The 5,398-nt window shown below is 41.3% G+C and overlaps 1 pseudogene; it reads left to right on the forward strand.

Moving 5' to 3' along the window:
* Positions 1 to 1,529: 1,529 nt before the first annotated feature.
* On the forward strand, positions 1,530 to 5,193 carry LOC116902205 (annotated as a pseudogene).
* The last annotated feature ends 205 nt before the right edge of the window (positions 5,194 to 5,398 follow it).

Consider the following 5,398-nt stretch of genomic DNA (forward strand, 5'->3'; position numbering starts at 1 on the left):
ACACCCTTCACAATAGTCATAAATAATATAAAATAACTTCGTGTGAAGCAAACCAAGTGAAAGATCTGCATAAAAAGAACTTCAGTCACAGAGGCGAATGCCAGCAAACCACTGAACTGAGAATAGGACCCCGTTGGAAGGAATCAGAGAAAGGACTGGAAGAGCTTGAAGGGCTCAAGACCCCATATGAACAGCAATATCAACCAACAGAGCTTCCAGGGACTAAGCCACTACCTAAGGACTAGCCATGGACTGACCCTGGACTCTGACCTCATGGTAGCAATGAATATCTAGTAAGAGCACCAGTGGAAGGGAAGCCCTGGGTCCTGCCAAGGTTGAACCCCCAGTGAACTAGATTGTTGTGGGGAGGGCGGCAAGGGGAGGAGGATGGGGAGGGGAAAACCCATAGAGAAGGAGAGGGGGAGGAGTTAGGGGGATGTTGGCATGGAAATCGGGAAAGGGAATAACATTTGAAATGCAAATAAGAAATACCCAATTTAATAAAGATGGAAAAAAGATTAAAGTAAAAAAATAAAAAATTAAAAAAAAAGAACTTTAGTTTCTCAAGAAAGAAATTGAAGATCTCAGAAAATGGAAAAATCTCACATGCTTATGGGTTTTCAGGATTCCTATAATAAAAATGACCATCTTGCTGATTCAATGCAAACCCCATTAAACTTCCTAATTAATTCTTCATAGAGCTAGAAAGAGCAATTTGCAAATTCATTTGGAATAAAAAAAAAACAGAATAGCTAAAACTATCCTCAACAATAAAAGGACTTCTGTGGGAATCACCATTCCTTACCCCATTCTGTATTACAGAGCAATAGTAATAAAATCTGCATGGTATTAGTACAGAGACAGGCAAGCTGACAATGGTATAGAATTGAAGACACAGAAATAAAGCCACACACCTGCAGTCACTTGTTCTTTGACAAAGAAGCTAAAACCATCCATTGGAGCAAAGACAGCATTATGATCAAATGCTGCTGGTTCAACTTGCAGTCAGCATGCAGAAGAATGCAATCAATCCATTTGTATCTCCTTGTACAAAGCTTGAGTCCAAGTGGATCATTGACCTCCACATACAGCCAGATACACTGAAACTAGTAGAAGAGGATGTGGGGAAGAGCCTCAAACATGTAAGCACAGGGGATCATTTCCTGAACACAACACCAATGGCTTATGCTCTCAGATCAAGAATCGACAAATGGAACTTCACAAAATTACAATGCTTCTGTAAGGCAAAGGACACTGTCAATAGGACAAAACAGCAACTGACAGATTGGGAAAAGATCTTTACTAATCTTACATCTGATAGAGGGATAATAACTAATACATAAAAAGAACTCAAGATGTTAGAGTCCAGAGAATCCAATAACCCTATTAAAAATGGGTCACAGAGCTAAACAATAAATTCTCAGCTGAGGAATTTCTTATGAACGAGAAGCACCTAAAGAAATGTTCAACATCTTTAGTCATCAGGGGAATGCAAATCAAAATTACCCTGAGATTACTTCCCAGCAGTCATGCCGACTATGATCAAAAACTCAGGTGACAACAAGTGCTACTGAGATGAGGAGAACGAGGAACACTCCTCCATTGTTGGTGGGATTGCAAGCTGGTACAACCACTCTGGAAATCAGTCTGGTGTTTCCTCAGAAAATTAGACATAGTACTACCTGTGGACCCAGCTATACTACTCCTGGACATATACCCAAAAGATGCTCCAACATATAATAAGGACACATGTTCCACTATGTTCAAAGCAGCCTTACTTATAATAGCCAGAAGCTGGAAACAATCCAGATGTCCCTCAAGATAGGAATGGATACTGACAATATGGTATATTTACACAATGAAGTACTACTCAGCTATTAAAAACAATGACTTCATGAAATTCTTAGGCAAATGTATGGAACTAGAAAACATCATCCTAAGTAAGTTAATCCTGTCACAAAAGAACACACATGGTATACCCTCACTGATAAGTGCTTATTAGCCCCCAAGCCTTGGAATACCAAAAATACAATTCACAGACCTCATGACCCTCAAGAAGGAAGACCAATATGTGCCTCCTTCTGTCCTCCTAGAATGGAGAACAAAATAGTCAAGGGAGAAAATATGGAAACAAAATCACCAAACTCCTACAATATTGTGGATTCTAAGAAGTGCTTTGCTGTCAGCAGCCTGATATACCTGTCTCCTCTGAGGCTCTGCCAGAGCCTGACAAATACAGAGGCCAATGCTCACAGCCAACCATTGGAGTGAGCACAGGATTCTAAATAGACGAATTAGAAAAAGGACTGAAGGAGCTGGAAGGGGGTTGCATCTTGATAGGAAGAACAACAATAGCCACCAAGCATACCCTCCAGAGTTTCCGTTTCAATCTCACTTAGAAGGTAGAAGATAATAATCATGGGAGGTACAGGGAGTATAGAGACTTGGGTGATAAAGGGAAGGGGGAGGGGAACAAAAAAACAGAATCAGTTATTAGGACAGGAGTGAAACCCAATGGACCAGCAGAATGAATGGAAATAAGTAGCTTCAGAAGGTAACAGGTGGAGAGACCCTCAAGAAAGTATTAGAGACTGGAGAGGCAAGAGACTCAGGATACAACAAGACCTTAGTTGAAATGCCCAACAGTGTGATGAGAAACTCCTCCGAGTCCACCTCCACTAGATAGACAGGGTCTCAAGAAGGATGGTGTTACCAACCCACAGTCAAAATTTCTGGCTCAGAAATGTTTCAAAAAGAACTGCAGGGACAAAAACAGAGATGAGACTGAGAGAAAGGCAGTCCAGTGACTAGCAGAACAGGGGATCCATCTCATACGTTTACCCCAGAGCCTGACACTATCACTGATGCTATGATGTGCTTACAGAAATGAGCCTAGCATGATTGTTCTCTTAGAGGCCCTTCAGCAGCTGACTGAGGTAGACACAGATACTTACGCCCAACCATAGGGATCACTGTGGTTGAATTAGGGGAAAGATAGAAGACGGTGAAGAGACGGGCAACCGTATTAGAATAATAGCAATCTCAACTAACCCAGACCTCTGGAAGCACACATACACTGAGTCACCAACCAGGCATCACACCGGAGCTTGTTGGAGGCCACTGACACATGTGCAGCAGAGACTGCCTTGTCGGCCTAAGTGAAAGATGTGCCTAATTCTCCAGATACTTGAGGCCTAAAGAAGAGGGGCAATGATTGTGGGAGAGCATTCCCTTGTAGACGGATCAGGGAGGAATGGGTTGAGGACCTGTGGGAAGGGGACAAGAAGGAGAGTGATAGCTGGATTGTAAATAAATAAAATACTAATAAATGAAATAAAAGTTTATAAAGCCTAGGAAGTGATGTTGTGCCCCATTTACTCCCAGCAATCTGGATGCAGAGGTGGGGGGAATTTCTGAGTTATAGTCCAGCCTAGTCTACATAGTGAGTCACAGAATACCCAGAACTTCATAAATAATTTCTGTCTCGTAGAAAGAAAGATAGAAACAAGAAATAAAAAATAGAAAGGAGAGAAGGGAGGAAGTATGGAGGGAAGAAAGAGAGAAAGTAATGAAGAAAGATTATACATGGATATATATCCTTTTGCCTTTTCAAATATTCATAATGTTTCTAATCCTGGCTCCATACCTCTCACTTTGCATTACAAATGTTCTACTTTAGAACTTAAATCTGTTTTTTTTTTTAAATTTCCTCTTCAAAGGAGATGTGTTCTACTCTCAACCTCTTTTGATTCCCTTATCTCTCTATTCCTAAGATTACTTTCTACCATCATGGTAGGTGGATCAGTATTCCTAAACTTAACACAAACCTAGACATATATTGATGGAAGGAGTTCCAAATGAAGAATTGCCTTATCAAATTTATTGGCAGGCTGTCTTTGGAAAAATTTTTGTGATTACTCTCTGGTGTGGGAAGGCACAACTACTGTGGCTCTTGCCCCTTTTTCCTGGTGGCTCTGTGATTATAAGAAAGCCGATAGAGCAAGCCACAGAGAGCAATCCAGTCAGCAATATTCCTTCATTTCTTCTGTTCCCGTTCTGGACTGCTGGTTTCTGATCTGAGTTCTTTTCTTTACTTCCCACAATGTGTCAGCCAGAGAATCACTTTCCTTCCCATATTGCTTTGGTTCATGGTCTCTATCACAACAATAGAAATCAGAGTAGGGCATTTGGCTCTGTGGTTCCTTCAGAATATATACTCAATCACGACGATGAAGTTCCACAAATAAGAGATTACATGTATCTTTCCCATCTTGCAAGATGGTAGGTGAAAAAGCCAACAAGTCTAATAAAAAGGAAAAAAAAAAAAACCTCTACAGCTAAGAAGGCTGGCAGTGCCGCTGCTGCTGCGGCTGCGGCTGCGGCTGCTGCTGCGGCTGCGACTGGTGTGCTGGTGCCCCGACTACCAGTGCAGCCGAAAGGGGTGACCCTAAGTTCAAAAGCCCACAAACAGGAAGCCCATTGCAATTAAAACCCAATTCTGGTTAGAAGAATTGCCAGATACTTCCAATCTGATATGTATTTCAGAAAGACCTTGTACACAAAGAAATACTCAACTACTCACTGCCACTTCCAACGTCGAAAAAAACAGAAAGGAGAAGGTCCTTGCTACTGTTATACGAACAGTTGGTGGAGACAGGAGTGGTGGTACTCAAGTGGTAGTGAAACTTTGAAACCTGCTGAGCCATGGCATAAAAATCCTTTTATTCAGCATAATAGAAGACTGTGCTCCAGCATCAATTCTGGGATTGTCCTGATCACTGTGCTGAGTGCCGCAGGGTCAAGGGAGTGTTTTCCTGAAGCAGATGGGCAGTGGCTTGTTACTTGTTACTGCACTTCTTGGCCTAGACCTAGAAAAAGAACACACCAGAAGTTTGTCATCGCCACATTTACATAAGTTGATATCGGTAAGTTTAAAATCCCCAAACACTTTACTGATGCTTACTTCAAGGAGAAGCAGCTGCCCAAGCCCAGGCACCAGGAGGGCGAGATCTTCGACACGGAGGAGAAATAAATCACAGAGCAGAAATATGAGAATACGAGATTACAAAGGTGATCAGAAAACTGGACTTGCAGATTTTGCCAAAGATCAAAACTGTTCCTCAGCTCCAGGGAGACCTGTGATTTCAGGTCTCTCTTACAAACAGAATGCATCCTTACAAACCAGAGTTCTAAATCGCTAACAACCTAATTAAAGAGCTTCATATGTTAATATAAAGTACATGACTACAGATCTCTAGTATACAAATATATCTAACCAAATACTTATCGATAATTTTTTCTAGTGCTATAATTACCAACATTTTGTTTTTCCTAAAATAGGATGAGAGAATATTACTTCTATCTCCCAGAGAGAGTGCAAGAATCTTGAGAGCATTAT

The sequence above is a fragment of the Rattus rattus genome, chromosome 1 (assembly GCF_011064425.1).
Source record: "Rattus rattus isolate New Zealand chromosome 1, Rrattus_CSIRO_v1, whole genome shotgun sequence".
NCBI classification, from domain to species: Eukaryota; Metazoa; Chordata; class Mammalia; order Rodentia; family Muridae; genus Rattus; species Rattus rattus.